Genomic DNA, 17573 nt, shown 5'->3' on the forward strand with positions numbered 1-17573 from the left:
AGACTCTCATCTTGCCCGTCCTTACGTATGGCGCAGAAGCTTGGACGATGACAACATCCGATGAAGCGACGTTTGGAGTGTTTGAGAGAAAGATTCTGCGTAAGATTTTTGAACCTTTGCACGTTGGCAACGGCGAATATCGCACGCGATGGAACGATGAGCTGTATGAGCTCTACGACGACATAGACATAGCGCAGAGAATAAAGATCCAGCGGCTACGTTGGCTGGGTCATGTCGTTCGAATGAATACAAACGCTCCGCTTTACGCTTAGCTTCACTTGATGTGTCCAATTGGCGCCGGTTAGCACTAGAAAGAAACGACTGGCGCGCTTTGTCATGCGGTTATCGCGCCAATTAACAAGAAGAAGATGGAGCAGTTATTCTCAGCTTTTATTTTCCAAACCTGTTTTTTACAGAAACGTGATTGGTGAATTAGTGCTGGACATCGTTTATGAAAAACTTCTAGCTGAAGTAGAGTTACGTATACTCGCTGTGGTATGTACAGATGGTGCAAACGTCATGGTTTTGTGGGTCAGCTAAAAAAGTACGATGTTCATAATTTTATTCATCTCATAATTCATAAACTCCCTCTGAACTCACAATTTTTAAGCAATTTTTTAGACTAAAGAAGAGATAATTAAAAAAAAATAGTAGAAGGGCATCACTACCTTATTCACAGGAAATTTATGTCATTTTCAAAAAGTACTAATGTCAGATATTAAGATCTTAAAATGTTCACGGAAGTCTGATGTTTAAGCCGCGATTATTCCATGAATGGATTGTTCGCTCTAAGGAAAGAAGTATTGGAATTTTTACGTTTTGAGAATTTGGTTGGAGAAAATATATGGGCATCCAAATGTCACATATCGCGCTTTTTCCTGCGTAAAATGTTTTCTGTAGATAGCTATCTTTTAATATAGAAAACTATTTTTTCGCGTTTTCTTCTTTTTCTATCATTGTTGAGACTATATTTTTGGCTGTTACAATTCCTATTACGATTCGAAAAATGTGTGGGTTGCGTCATCTAATTAACTGTCATCGCACATACAGTCGGTAGAATCGACTTTGCCCATGTTGAAAAGGTATTGCCTAAAATACCCGTGTCAGAGAGAAACTGAGTGATCTAAAAGTTTACATCCCCGACTTTTGTCGTCGATTATTCTATATGTCCAACTTCCTACAATTTTCGCGTACTATTTGCAGAGAACGTTAATGTATAGAGAAGTCTCACGAGCTACGAATAGTGTGAATTGTCAAAAATGAAGTGAAACCGCGAAGACTTTTTCACCTCGCTCAACTCGGCAGCGGGGAACTTCTTAACAGAGCTGATTACAGTGAATTATGTACAAGTGCATTGGCTCTGCCCAGTTTTTGGTTTCTGTATGAAATCAAATTGACGAATGCCGACGGCATTTTGCAAGGCATTTGCTTGTGCATTTCTATGTTCCCTTGATAAACGAAAATTTATTCAATTTATATTTTCAAACAAATACAATGCAAATAAAGATTTGAAATTGTGCGCCAAGATTTAAAATCAAAATAACTTTAACATTTGTTGATTTAATTTAAAAAGAAGAATTTAAACAAAATACATTATAAAACGGCCTCACATTTTGTTGTGTGCATTTTAGTAAATTTAAAACTTCATACAAATTCGATGAGAATTTTTACTAATTTTTCGAGTCGAAATTAATTTTAGACAAGAATACAAAGAGTATAGTGGTATATGGATGAATATATTTGTATGTTAGGTCGAGTCGATTTGTGGAGAGGCAAAAAAATCGCCCATTGCTCTGTGAAAATCATATTCTAGGGATCAAAATAAGAAACTTTGCCGAAGGAACCATACCTCTAAAACGAATTCTGATGTCCCCCAATTTGGGTCGAACTTTTAGTGTCTTTTGTGGGGAGGCAAAACAATCGCCCATTGCTCTGTGAAAATCATATTCTAGAGATCAAAATAAGAAACTTTGCCGAAGGAACCATACCCCTAAAACGAATTCTGATGTTGAAGCTGTAAGTTAAGCTCATTTAATTTCTCTGTAATGTCCACAAGAAAACCAAAATCTCTGAGCCAAGTCGAATTTTCCAGTTCAGGAATCGGTTCATCGCGTTCTTTGAAAAATTGGAGTATAGCAGGCAGGACATCATTGAAACGTTTGAGCACTCGTCCTCTGCTGAGTAAAGAAGTAGCTCTCCGTATTGACAGTCAATTTCATCAGCCAAGGTTTTAAATAATCTTCTTTGTAACGCTTGAGCTCTAATCTTGTTCACAATTTTCACCACCAGTTTCATAACGTTGTTCAAGTTTAGAAAATCTCCACATAATGCTTGCTGATGTATAATATAGTGGTAACTAAGAAATTGTCGAAAACTTTCATCCTTATGACATAGCGCCACGAGCCCCTTATCACAACCCACCATATCTGGAGCACCGTCAGTTGTCAGGCCTGCCATTTTTGATATTGGAATTTTCTCAGAAGAAATGAGATTTTTTAAATGAGAAAACAGCTCTAGCCCAGTAGTATGCCCTTTGAGTGGAATAAACTTCAAAAGATCTTCTTTAATTGTAAAATCACTAAAAGCCATCCTGACAAATATGGCCATCTGTGAGGTGTCAGCTACATCTTTTGATTCATCCAGTTGCAGTGAAAAACAAATACTGTTATCTAAGCCACTTCTTAACTGTAAAAAATATCATTGCTCATTACTTCCACTCGCCTCATCACTGTATTAGCAGAAAGTTGCATAGATTCTATAGCAGACACTATTTCGTCTTTATTTCTAAAGTTGGCGAATAAAGAATCTGCAGCTTCCAAAAATGCTTGTTTTATGATTTACCCGTCTTCATAAGGTTTATTCTTTTGTGCAATTATCTGGGAAACACGATAAGATGCTTCAGTTGTAGCCTTATTTTTCTCGATTGTTTTCAAAAATATTGACTGTTGTCCAATTAACTGGATTTTTAAATGTTTCAGTTTTTCTTTTCTGGTGGCAGAATTTAACGGGAATGCCTACTTCAAAATTCGAATGTACAGTTTTATTATGCCTCTCAATATTTTCTCTTTTAGGAACTGATACAGATGTATTACATAACAAACAAACACTTTTGCCTTTAACTTCTGTGAAGAAGTATTGTTCTTCCCATTCCGAATGGAAATGGTATGTCTTCGCCTTCTTACTACTGCTTGCCATAATGTTTCGAACTCTAACCCAACCGCTGCACGCAGAACGTTGATAATGCCGTTCAGTATTAAACTGAGCGCAATGTCGACGGGCATTGCGTATATATAAAGCCAAAAAATTCTCGAACACGCTAATCGGTTCCAGCCGATCCTAGAACGGAGACGCGACTTCGCGTCGTGTTTGTCGGCGCGAAATCGCTTACCGCAGTGTTGCCGCTGTTTATCTATTTCTTATGAAAATTTCTGAAATTTGCTAATACTGGTATGATTTTCAGACTTTTGGATTTTTTGCAACGTGAGCAGCGCGAGCTAGCAGAATTGCCTTTGCGAGCTACCGGTAGCTCGCGATCGACGGATTCATCCGCAATTTAACGTCCTTTTATTTCAGAGTGACCCGGAGCCCAGCAGGTACACCATTTGTTGCACTAAGTTCGTTTAGACTGTTAAGGCATTCGTACACTAGTTTCGGATGTGGCATGTGTGCACCGTTTTGCCCGCATATGATTTATTGTCGCACAGATTAAAATTGCTTAAATTTAGCTGAAAGACGCTAGGCCATTTGACCATTTACTCAAGCAAAGGAGGCATAGGTGATGATCAACAGTGCCAAGAAACTGTTTTTACAAACTTTAATACAGGCTTTTTCTATTACAATTATGGTATGTCACATACGTTCAGTATATTCTGCCATTCCTACATCATTGCAATTTTTAATGTTGTGACATCTTTTGGATGTCTTTTATGGACTCTTTTCTTCAACAAGGCCTACAAATTTTCAATCACTTTTATATCGGGCTTGGATATTTATAACTTTACTGGATTTGTAGAGAAGGCCTACAAATTTTCAATCACTTTTATATCGGGCTTGGATATTTATAACTTTACTGGATTTGTAGGGAAGCCACATCTGAATAATATGCTCCTTATGGTTTAGATCGTCATATTGGTGAAATTTAGCATTTGGTGTATTCTCAGTGATAAGCCCAATTTTTTTAATACTGCCGACCAAATCTTTTTTGAATATATCTAAATATTGTTTGGTGTCCATTGTACCGTCAATAAACACCAATTCTCCCGCTCGTTTATTTGAAATGAAAGCAAACTATAACGGAAATTTTTTCCAATGTATCCGTCGGAATTATAGTTCGGTTTTGTAAAGCCCTCAAGGGCTTGCGCCATACTCTAGTCGGTCTATTGTTATAATACAGCATTATCTTTGTGTCTGAGCCTTATATCTCTCGACTTCAAAAATGCCAACGACAGAATCGGTATTTACACTATTGTGGAGAAGCTTAAAGTGTGAAAACTTGGTCCCAAAATTACGGAACATGTCATAAACTTTATGCCCCCGTAAATTTGCGGTACGCGTTTATAACCAGTTCACCGATATCCGGTCCATGGACAGGGGTTCTGTTCACCTATATCGGTCATCATTTTCCTTATCGCCTCCAACAAATTAAGCTCCATAAGGTCTCTTCACAACTAATTCGAGTTCTGTACATACGTAGACGACTTTTATATAAAAACTAGCGGACCCTCACTCGCTTCGCTGGGTGAAAGAAAAATATAAATGAAAAGTGTTCTTTGTTTTTTTTCTTGTTTCATCATTTATTATTCTAATAACACTGTTTTATTTATTTTAGTGACTTACTCTAATGATTGTAAACTAACAACTTATTCTGAAGCCTTCTGATACACAAAATGTTTGGTTTTATTTTCATGCGGTGTATAAATATAAAGTAACGATGGTTTCCCTACTGGAGAACATCCTACATACAGTTGCCCATGTCCAAAGCATGGATAAGTTAGGTCAATTCCACATAATTGAAGTGTTTGACCTTGAGACTTATTGATTGTAATAGCAAAAGCAAGGCGAATGGGAATTTGAAGTCGCTTAAAATCAAAAGGCAAATCTGTTGAAATCATTGGAATGCGCGGAATCAAAACATCTTCACCTTTAAATTTTCCTTTCAAAATTGTTGCGTCAATTACATTGTTCATTGTCCGTTTCACTGCTAATCGTGTCCTATTGCATAGTTTCGGCTGATTGATATTATATTTCGCAACATAATGATCACAGGCAAATTAAGTGAATTCAAAAATTCAATTGGATAATTCACTACATCGTCGGGATTAGTGATCGAATTAATTGATTTATAGGTGACAACTTCACCTGGAATTTGAGTCAAAATACTGGCATTGATTTCATTGACATCGACTTTTTTGGCAGCTAATATAGCTCTCTCGCTTAGCCAATCTTGATTTCGATAGTTTTCCTCGGCCATTATTTTGTGACTTATTCTAATAACAATGTTTTATTTATTTTAGTGACTTACTCTAATGATTGTAAACTAACAACTTATTCTGAAGCCTTCTGATACACAAAATTTTTGGTTTTATTTTCATGCGGTGTATAAATATAAAGTAACGATGGTTTCCCTACTGGAGAACATCCTACATACAGTTGCCCATGTCCAAAGCATGGATAAGTTAGGTCAATTCCACATAATTGAAGTGTTTGACCTTGAGACTTATTGATTGTAATAGCAAAAGCAAGGCGAATGGGAATTTGAAGTCGCTTAAAATCAAAAGGCGAATCTGTTGAAATCATTGGAATGCTCGGAATCAAAACATCTTCACCTTTAAATTTGCCTTTCAAGGGAGGGATCCTTTGAGGGATCCGCAGCCTTGAAAGTCAAAGGACAATGTATATGCAAACAGAGTAGACGTGTTTTTTGTGCGCTGCAGTTATCCTTTATTTACTTGTGTTCGTGACCAGCTATCTTATATAGTCTTTTGCTAATACGGGTCTCTTTGATCACTTTCTAACTCCGTGGCCGTGAAAATAATTTAGTGTACCTTAAAACAAACCAAATCAGAAATTTTTGTGAATTTAAAAACAATTAGAAAAATGACCACTAGAGGAAAAATCACACGCCAAACGGTATCCACTCCGCAAAACAGCGCGAGCACTCTAACCAAAGCGGAGAAAAAAGGGAGCTCGCCACCTCCTTTCTGGCTTGAGCGCATAGAGGAACAACTCGAGTTGCAGAGAAGGAGCATCATCGAAGAGATTTCGGAACGACTGAAAACATCTGAAGAGCGAGTAATGCAGCGGTTTGGCGAAATAGCGGCTGAAATGGCGAACCTGCGGAAAGCTGTAAAAACAATGGAAGAACGTGTGGGGAAAGCGGAAGCACAAATTCAACTGAACAGGCAACTTCAGGGCGAAATCGCGGTACTGAAGACTCAGCTGGATGAGTGCCAAAATCATGCCGTCTCCACAGATCTCATCATTAACGGATTGCCGCACATGGATGGTGAGAACATAAATCATATTTTTGGTAGCCTGTGCCATACTCTGAATATGCCAGCGCCACAAATTTCCTCCGCCTTTCGACTGCGCAAGCAGAGCAACTCAACAGCGTCTGCTGTTATAGTCAAATTAACATCTCTTGCTGATCGCTCAAGTTTGCTCAGAACAGTGGCTAATTATTGCAAAGCCAAAAAGCGGCCACTACTACTCTCTGATGCTGGACTGAAAACTGAAGGAAAATTACACATACACGAATGTCTGACAAAAGGCAATCGCGAGCTAATGCGTTTTGCAATGCAGCTCAGGCGAGAGCAAAAAATAACAGCTGCTTCCACTATTCGTGGATTTGTGTATGCACGCGTTCGCCCTAAATGCAAAGCAGTTAGGGTGACTAATATTGAGTGCATTCAAAATGCACTTGCTGCAGCCACCTAATGCTCTAATTAGCTGTTGAGAATATTTATTATGTGTTTATGCTTAAGCTCTACTTACTCTTTTTATTCTCTTCCTTTATTTTATAGTTCTTCTCTTAGCCTCGCTCATCTTGTGCTACTTCTTATTTTTCTCGTTCTTCTAACTACTGCTTTTGTTCTGTTTATTGCTCTTCTATCTTTGTTTACGCCAAGAATTTTTGCAAACATGCATATACTCTTGCGTGCTTGTGCTTTGTTGCTTCTGTTTTTGTTCAGCATAACTTAAATTCTTAGGTCTGTTCGGTAAAGTGAGGTCCAGCGTTAATGATAATAAGAAAATTCTGATTGATATTATGTGCAAACAAAATGATGGTTTTAATGTAGTACATTTTAATGCGCGTAGCCTAAGTCAGGAAAAACTTGATTTTACTAGGTGCACTTTCGAAGATTCTGCAGTCGATGTAATTTGCGTTTCTGAGACCTGGTTTCATCATGACCTCCCTGATTTCAACATCTCTTTAAATGGATACAATTTATTGAGAAACGATCGCAATCTTAACAGAAAAGGGGGGGAGTTGCTGTGTACTGCAAAAAAAGTTTGAAATTTAAACTAATAGCAAAGTCAAATAGCTGTGAAAATGAATACTTATTTACTGAAGTATCTGATGGCATGAGTAAAATTTTAATTGCATGTGTTTACAATCCTAACAAAAGTATTGCTCTTGATACACTATTTGTCGATCTGTCTGATTTTGTCTTAAATTACGAACGTATCCTGTTGTGTGGTGATTTTAATGTTAACATTTTAAAAAATGAGCCTAGTAGTAGTAAACTATTCGACCAGTTGGCAACAGCAGGACTTTGTGTTGTTAACGGAATTACACCAACGAGATATTCAAATAACTCCCAACCTAGTCTTCTAGATTATTTTATAACATGTGACTTGTCACATATTCTAAAATTCGACCAAGCTGACTTTATATCTGACCACGACTTAATATTTTGTACCTTAGATGTCGTGATGAATCGTCCAAATTTAGGTGCCACCTATGAGTATCGTGATTTTAAAACGTTGAATGTTAATTCTTTGTATTCAGACATGGGTTCTATAAATTGGAACGAATGTTGGTTTCTTAGTTCTGTTGATAATAAACTTGACTTCCTCAACCGTAACCTATCTTCGTTATTTAACATGCATGTTCCGCTTCGTTCTGTAAATGTTTTAAATAGTTCATGTCCTTGGTACAACTCGAAAGTTCCAGCTGCCATTAGAAAGCGCAACAAGTATTATGCTAAGTGGAGAAAAAACTTGAGGGATACTTCTTGGCGCCGGTACAAGGAAATCCGAAATGAAACCACTGCAATAATACGACAAGCGAAACGTTGGTACAGTTACTCAAAACTTGATCCGTCACTTCCAACAAGAGAACTGTGGCGCAACCTAAAAAAATTTAAAATTCATGGCAAGGAAAGTCCCGAATGTGAGATTGACCTTGATGAACTTAATGACTACTTCTTTAGTGTTGGTAAGAAAACAAATTGTGCTCCTACTTTAAAAGAGTCCTCACCTTGTGCTACTCTAAAAGAACAATTTCAATTTATGACAGTTTGTGAGGTAGATGTCCTGAAAGCTTTATCCAAAATAAAGTCTAATGCAATAGGCGACGATGGTATCTCGCTAAAATTCGTCCGTATAGTCATCCAATATATAATAGGACCCCTTACCCATATAATAAACCATTGCTTGACTAGTTCATGTTTCCCAGCAGTATGGAAAAAGGCTATAGTTTTCCCAGTCGCAAAAAAGGCAAATGCTATTCATGCTGGGGACTATAGACCTATCAGCATACTGCCCACATTTTCCAAAGTTTGCGAAAACTTGATGGCCACGCAAATTTCATCATTTGTACAGAACAATCGTCTACTCTCTCCACTACAATCTGGCTTCAAACAAAGTCACAGTTGCTCGACTGCAATGGTTAAAATACTGGACGACATTAGAATTAGTTTTGACAACGGAGACTTGACTCTACTTTGCTTACTTGACTTTTCTAAAGCATTTGATTCAGTGAATCACAAATTGTTATGTTTGAAGATTAACACTACTTCGGCTTCAAAGACAGTGAGGTGAAGCTCATGGCCAGCTACCTTGGAGACAGAACGCAGAAGGTCAAGACCAGTAAATCAACATCTCAGTCTAGATACGTACACACTGGTGTTCCGCAAGGGTCTATCCTTGGTCCTCTTTTATTTAGTCTTTTTGTCAATGATGTTTTTAACGTTTGTCAGTATGTGAATGTCCATGCGTATGCTGATGATATACAATTGTACTTGTCCAGTCGTATTGGTCTCGTTGAAGATTTATGTTTCAAAATAAACAGTGATTTGTCTGCTATTTCTGTATGGGCTAATGAAAACTCTTTATGTCTGAACGCGTCAAAGTCATATGTCTTACCTATATGTAATAGTGTCGTGCATGTTGACAATATCCCTAAATTGTGGATAGGTACTAGTTCCCTTACCTTTATGGATAAGGTAAAAAATTTGGGGTTCATTCTCAACACAAAACTTACCTGTGCTGACCATATAAATAGGGTTGTGGGGAGCATTTATGCTACATTGCGTAAGCTGAGAGTCTCTGCAACATTCACGACAGAGAAAACGAGGCGCAAATTAGTTCTCCAGCTAATTATGCCTCTCATTACGTACTCTGAGGTGGTATACAGCAAACTCGACTTCACATCTTGCCATAAACTTAATGTGGCATTTAATAACGCCACGCGGTATGTATATGGGATTGGCAGATATGACCATATCTCTTCCTGGCGAACAAGGTTACTGGGATGCTGCCTTAATAGTTATTTGTCTGCTAGAAATTGTATATTTTTATGTAAACTTACATTATTCAAGTCTCCGCCCTATCTGACAGAGAAGTTGATACCAGTAAGGTCTCGCAGACACAACAAATTCATCGTTCCAAAATTTAATTACCTACCATCATCTAGATTATTTTTCATGAACGCTATTAAAGTGTGGAACTCATTACCCGACACTGTGAAGGCTGGACTTAACAGATTTAACTTCAGGGCACAAGTCTATAATTACTTTAAAAGTGTTTGATTGCATTAAATTAGGGCATTAAATTTCTCTCTACATTCTCTAATTACTCTATTTTTGTTCTTTCTTCTCTAAATCCTTCTTTTCTTTTCCTATTGCTTTTTTCTTCTTATTATTATAGTTAAGTTAAATATATTGGATTATTAAGTTAAATATATTGGATTAATTCGTAAATGAACTGGTGTAAAATTTAGATTAAGCAACTTGTATGTTAAAAATATTCCAGTTGCTTATAATATTGTTGAAGTACTATTAAAAGACCTTAGTCTTACTATGTACTATTTAAATAAACAAATAAATAAATAAATAAATAAATAAATAGTTTCGGCTGATTGATATTATATTTCGCAACATAATGATCACAGGCAAATTAAGTGAATTCAAAAATTCAATTGGATAATTCACTACAACGTCGGGACTAGTGATTGAATCAATTGATTTATAGGTGACAACTTCACCTGGAATTTGAGTCAAAATACTGGCATTGATTTCATTGACATCGACATTTTTGGCAGCTAATATAGCTCTCTCGCGTAGCCAATCTTGATTTCGATAGTATTGTGCAATATTTGAAAATACATTTTGCACTAATTGTACTCTTGATTCTGTTACGGTACAAAAATTAGTTGGAAGTGTGATCATGCCTGTATTCTTATCAATTGGCTTTCGTCCATTTCCAATTTGCAATAAATGTTCGGAAAATTCAGCAGCTGTTGGATCATTCTGTAACTGCACACGAACATTAGTAGTTAATGTGAGTTTTTGAACATATCTCCACAGATTAGAAGATTTAAGACACGCTCTCAATTCATCAGCTGTTGTTGATTTGGGAATAACAGGCAAAGTTTGTCGAAAATCACCGGCCAATAGAATTAGTGCACCACCAAATATATTTGTGTTATTTCGAAAATCTTTCAGTGTTCTATTTAAGGCTTCCAGTGATTTTTTATGAGCCATCGTACATTCATCCCATACAATAATTTTACATGTTTGTAAAACCTTTTTCATTCCAGAATTTTTAGAAATGTTGCAAGTTGGTTCTTCATTTATTTGCATATTTAATAGTAACTTTAATTCAGAATGTGCGACCGCCGTCCAATAAAGTTCCCGCTCCTCTTTCATTTGCAACATTGTCTATAATTGTGTCATATGCCTGCCTTTGTTCTGTGTTTAATTTTGGTAGGTTTGTTGTTACAAATGTGTTCAGATCATTTCGATCATATTCTTTTTCACGTCGTAATTCTGCATTGTATGCATCATGCATCGGACGATTTGGTGCGATCATACTTAACTCACTCAGAGCTTTATTTGAAATCATCAGGCAAAAGTCTTCGATTTTAATTAATGCCTCATTATATAATTCATCTGTATAATTCAAATTTGGATTTGCAGTAACGCGACGTACTTGATGTAGGATATCTTCTGTCATGTATTCTTGGTAAGTACTCCACAATTCTTTTGGGTTTGCTGGGAAACATGTAGCAATAATGATGGCAAATAGTGTTCTTATTTGGTGTGGCGAACTTGTTGCACATGCATCCATAAGAGGTGCTTCCCACTGATTATCATTTTCAAGCAAATTTAATTCTTTGCATGCTTGCTGATAAGTACAACAAAGATGACCATTAACTCGTTTCAAACTTTCGAATGATCTTGGGCCGGGAATATCAACTAAGAGTAAGCGTAAATAGAAACATTCCACTTTACTTGGATGCACAGCGTAAAGTCGTCCGATTGCATCTCCCAAATGAACACCTGGATATCCATCTACGGGTATTCCTCGTTGCCTTCGTACCCAGGACCTTGATGATGCATTCCAAGTATAATATTTAGGAACATTTGAATAAAGCAATGTTCTTGCAAATGAATCTGTTTCACATAAGTTGAAAAATGCAGTTAGTGTTGTTGCTGGTGGTCGTTCGGCCATTTGTTGAGCAGTATTTTCAGTGAAATAAACACTTTGTTCATTTTCTAAATGGACTGAAAAATGAATAACAGCTGGATGGCGATCATGAATCGGAAATGATAATATTCTCCAAACTGCTTCGTTGCTACTAATGTATCTTCCCATTTGGTAATTAGTAATTTCATCATTTCGATTTACAACTCCAAATACTGCCGTGTCACTTCCTTTATTGATATATTTGCATATGCATTTGATGGATTTTACGGAGTTACAATATTCAACATTTATATGTGCGTTAAATGTTTTCGATAATAATTTGGAATACGGAACTATACAACGGTTATCGATCTCCACATTTTGACTATTTATTTTCACAGTGACTGTTTTTCCATTATCTTCTGGTGATCTTCTAATGTACAATGGATATCCATCATTTCCAGTAATTGTTGTAATTGTAATTTACCATCAACCATACATGGAGAATTTTGATTTAACGTACCACACGGTCCATGAATCATGTTTTTGGTTACAGTAGTATGTAATTCTGGATCTTCATTTATATCTGGAATTTCAGCACATGTAATATGATCAATTTTATCTGTGGTTAGTTTTTGTTTTAACCAAATCAAAATATGCGCATGAGCAAGCCTCTTTTTTGCCATTCCACAGAATACATGAAACATTGTACATCTCCGTAAACTTTATGTTTTACAATGAAATCCATTAGAGACTGTAGATTTCGTCTAAGCACTCTTGCAGTAATGTCATGCCTATCAGTAGCTGATTGCCCAGTATATAAATGATTCTTAATATCATCCCATTTCGGATTGCATGTGAAAGTTATGAATAAGTCGGGTCGACCATAATTTCTGACATAACACATTGCATCTTGGGCGTATTCATGCATATGCCTTGGACTGCCTGTATACGATGAAGGTAATATTACCATTCGACCAATGTTATTAACGTTGGTATCGTTGTTAATTGCATCTCGTAAATGTATGTATTCGTCACAGCGTAATTTTCTTTGGTTGAATCTAATGTAATTCAATCGTTCTGTTTCTATTTTCGCATACATGTCAACAATATACTGATGAAATAATTTAAACATTTTAAAATGTGATTCTGTTGATTTTCTCTTATCATGATTCTGTATGCATAATAATTCATTGCGCTTACAGTTTTATTTGTTTCTTGACCATTTGCTGGATTTATTTGTTTTACATCAATCGAATAACCATCTTCACCACGACAGAACAAAAGAGGATATTGTAATGCATCATATTTTCGATGCGTTTCATTAACATGTTGCAGTATATCATTTCTTCTTTGCAAAACAATATCTTTTGGTTGAAATTCATCTCCAGATATAACAATTGCAACCTCGTTGCTTGAAGTTTGTAGATTGTATCTTCCACGATGTTCGCCGGCAGGCGTTTTATTTGCATCAATTTTAATTTTATGATTATCAGATGACAATCTTTCGATTGTTGTTTTAAAACTTTGCAACAAAACATTGGTCCTCAGCAACTTCTCTAACGGTGATTCGACGATTGGCCAATACTATTTTCTTCACTTCATTAATTTTTTCGTCTGTTGTTGAAGTGCTCGGGCGTCCGGCACGCTTTTCGTCGTTCACATCTTTTCGGCCTTCTGAGAAAATTTTGTACCATCGATAAACGTTGCTTTGGTTCAAAGTAGCTTCTCAGTATGACACAGTCAAAATTCGGAATGCATCGGCGCACTTAATTTCGTTTTTCACACAAAAATTGATACAGGTTCTTTGATCCATCTTTTTGAATAGGTAAAATTCGAAGACGAGCCGAAACACGTGCAAGCAAAGCAGCAGTCAACAATTAACTGAACATTCAAAACGGCCGAACTCATCAGCATGAGTGAGAGACATGAGTACCAATATATCGCCACAAAAAAATTGAAATACGAATATATGTACGTAACCTGTGAAAATTCAAAATTCGCGATACTGTTTGAACACATCGCGTATATAAAGTTTAATTGTGTTTTTATGTGCAACACTGATGAACGGCTCAATAGATTTGCTTAATTTTCTTTTGCTTCTATTACAACTTGCGAAAAGGGCGTTACCAGATTTTCGAAATACCAAAAAAAAAAGTCAAATGAGCCGCATTAATTGTGCTTTTTAAAGAATGTATTAAAATATTCAAAGTAATAAATATTTTAAAATTTGGGTAGGGCTTCCACTTATAGACAAAATTGCAAAAAGGGTATTTAAATATATGTACATACGCATACTCTCTTGATGACGCCCCCCGCTTACGCTATAAGAAGAACGATTTGACGATATGCACCTGGAACGTCAGAGCTCTCTACAGACCAGGTACTGCTACAAGGCTAATATTGTCGCACTCCAAGAAATGCAATGGACTGGACAGGGATGCTCTGAAAAGCCTTCCGTGACATCTAATACAGCGCCACCTTGTCTCCCAGCTCAAACCCATGGACGAAAAACTTGCCAAACTCTGAATCAAAGTTAGATTACACAATCTGAGTCTAATTTGCGTGCACGCTCCGGCGAACAAGAAGGACGATGAGACCAAAGAACGCTTCTACGAAAGCCTGGAAGAAGACTACGGCCACTGCCCATGCCGCGATATCAAAATCGTGCTTGACGACTTTATTAAGGTGAAGGGAAGGAACCAGACAGGTGGAAAAATAGGAAGAAAGGGCTAGGATTAGAGGATGACGGCCAACGTTTGCTTGTTACGTTTGTATTAACTGCTTCAAGCCACTGCTGATGATTTCACCAGATATGTGATATCCCCCAATATCCAGCTGAGAAGGCGGTGCTGATATGATTCCACCTCGTGCTTCAACTAGCTTCTGCAAGAAGGACTTAAGCAATCCCAAACCTCACCGCATGGATACCTAACGGACAATGACCTACCAAATTCGACAGGTGCGTCTTTTTTAGCCTTAGAAGTTCTCTCGGGTGCCCCCTATCTACCCCCCGTTGCCAAAAGCCCAGCTCTCGCTGAGTTTACGTGAGGCCCATCTTTCCAGTAGCAGACCACAAGTTCTGAATGACACTCCAATCCTCCTATATTGCGATGAAGCCGTCTCCAGGGTCCCCTGTCTAGCCAGTTCATCAGCTCAGCAGATTCCCTCTCTGCCTCTGAGACTTCTTCAACTCCCTATCCATTGATGGATGTTGGCGGCCACATTTATTAATTAAAACTATTTCATATTACAAGCTTATTTATATTACACTATTATAATTAAATTATATTGCCAATAAAACTGGAATATGCTTCTCGGTCTTGGGACGTGTGGATGAGCTCACTAATCGTCGTCAATCCTGTCCATTCGGGGATGTTTCTCAACCAGGACAACTGTTTCCATCCTATGCCCTTTTTTCCTTCAATTTTTCTCTCGATTATTAGTTGGGGTAATTCATATTTCGCTCCACAAATGAGGTATCCCTGATAGGCTTTTTTGCGACGTTTAACATTTGCAGCTATTCTCGCTCTTTTCTGTATCTTCTGAGGACTTTTACGTTTGTAACACAGTCAGCCCACGAAATCTTTAGCATACGACGGTAGCACCACATTTCGAATGCTTCTATTTTATTCATCATTACTCTTTTAAAAGTCTACACTCCTAGATTCGAATCTCGGTGAAACACCGAAATGAAGAAAACGTTTTTTCTAATAGCGGTCGCCCCACGGCAGGCAATGGCAAACCTCCGAGTGTATTTCTGCCTTGAAAAAGCTCCTCATAAAAAATATCTGCCGTTCGGAGTCGGCTTAAAACTGTAGGTCCCTCCATTTGTGGAACAACATCAAGACGCACACCACAAATAAGAGGAGGAGCTCGGAGAAACACCCAGAAAAGGTGTACGTGCCAATTATATAGCAAAGAGATATTCCCTATAAAAATTGACCGATTTGTATATTTTTTTGACATGTATTTTTTGGTGAAGCATTAAAGATATTTCATAGCATAACATAAAAAAAGGCATTTTTATTGAAAATACTAATTATTAATATATATTTAAATAGAACCCGAGTAGGTCAACGGAGTGGGTAAACCAGCTCATGTATCCGTGTTTTAATTTCCTTTATTATTTTAATTCATTTGGATAAGCAACATCATTGTACACCATCTGGGTATGGAGGTATAAACATAAATGCATGTTTGTAGGGATATGTGTTCACATACATACTACATGTAGAAATATAGGAATTCGTTTGATTATACGTTTTTCAAATGTATTAAGCTGTAAAATAATATATATTTATATGTACGTATGTATGCATGTATTCTAACGTTTTTTGTAAGTAAAAGTACCTAGCAACGTAAATAAGTAAAGCGTTTTTCAGTAAGAGCGCTTCAACTTTTTTTTTTAATAAAACACAAACGGTTTGACTTTTTTAACTATTTTTTTATTTATTATCGAGTTTGAACATATACATTTAAGTATGAAATTCGATTTCTTTTGCATGACCACCGCGTACACGTTTTACGAAGTCCAATCGTTGAACCCAATTTTCGACCACTCTTTTGCATAAATCGGCCGAAATTCCAGCAATTTCGCGTTCATTATGGGCTCTGAGCTCACAAATTGTCGCTGGCTTGTTACTGTAGACCAATGACTTCAAATAACCCCAAAGAAAATAGTCTAGAGGCGTCAAATCACACGAGCGCGGCGGCCATTCGACCGGGCCAAAGCTCAATCATCTCAATGGAAGCTGCCGCACGAACCAAAACCGAAAAAAGTACGCCAAGTTCGGTCGATTGTAAAAGTTTTGCTTACCGTTTTCTTCGATTGCAGGGGCGTTGTGTATCATGAGTTCTTGCCACAGAGTAAAACGGCCAATAAGGAATATTACCTGCAAGTTATGCGTAATTTGCGCCAAGTAAACCGCCAGAAACGCCCGGATTTGAGGAAGAAGAAAAATTGGCTTTTGTATCACGATAACGCCCCTGTTCACACATCGTTGCTTGTGCGCGACTTTTTGGACAAAAACAACACACTAATGATGCCACAGCCACCGTATTCCCCAGATCTGACCCCCTGTGACTTTTTCTTGTTCCCGAAACTGAAAATGCCCATGAAAGAACGACGCTACGCTACGATTGACGATATAAAGACGGCATCGAAGGAGGAGTTGAACTTTGTAGATAAAAAACTTACTTTTTGAAGTGCTTCGAAGAATGGAAAAAACGTTGGAACATGCACTTGTAATAAATCTTGTAACTTTCTCACAATGATTCTGTTTATATTTCTGGAAAATGCACACCGTGCTTCAAGTTTATCATCGTTGTCATTAATGAAATAAATTTGCAAAAATTTTGACTCTTGATCGGGTAGTGGTAGTAATGAACCTATTAAGTGATATGCTTGCCCCTGAATCTGAAAAAAGCCATAATTTGTGTCCATAAAATCTAATGATTCATTAGATGTGTCAGCGAATGTTGTTGAACGTTGAAGTTTATGTATTACCTTGAACGTTGGCATGAAGTTATCGGTTATAATTTTTCCAGCACCAAAAGATGTCATTTGAAAACATGAATTATATGTGGAAATTGTTTCAAGAAAATGTTTGGAATCGGGTGATGTTCCCGATAATAATGTAGCTAATGTTTCGGGCGGA

The sequence above is a fragment of the Anastrepha ludens genome, chromosome X (assembly GCF_028408465.1).
Source record: "Anastrepha ludens isolate Willacy chromosome X, idAnaLude1.1, whole genome shotgun sequence".
Lineage (NCBI taxonomy): Eukaryota > Metazoa > Arthropoda > Insecta > Diptera > Tephritidae > Anastrepha > Anastrepha ludens.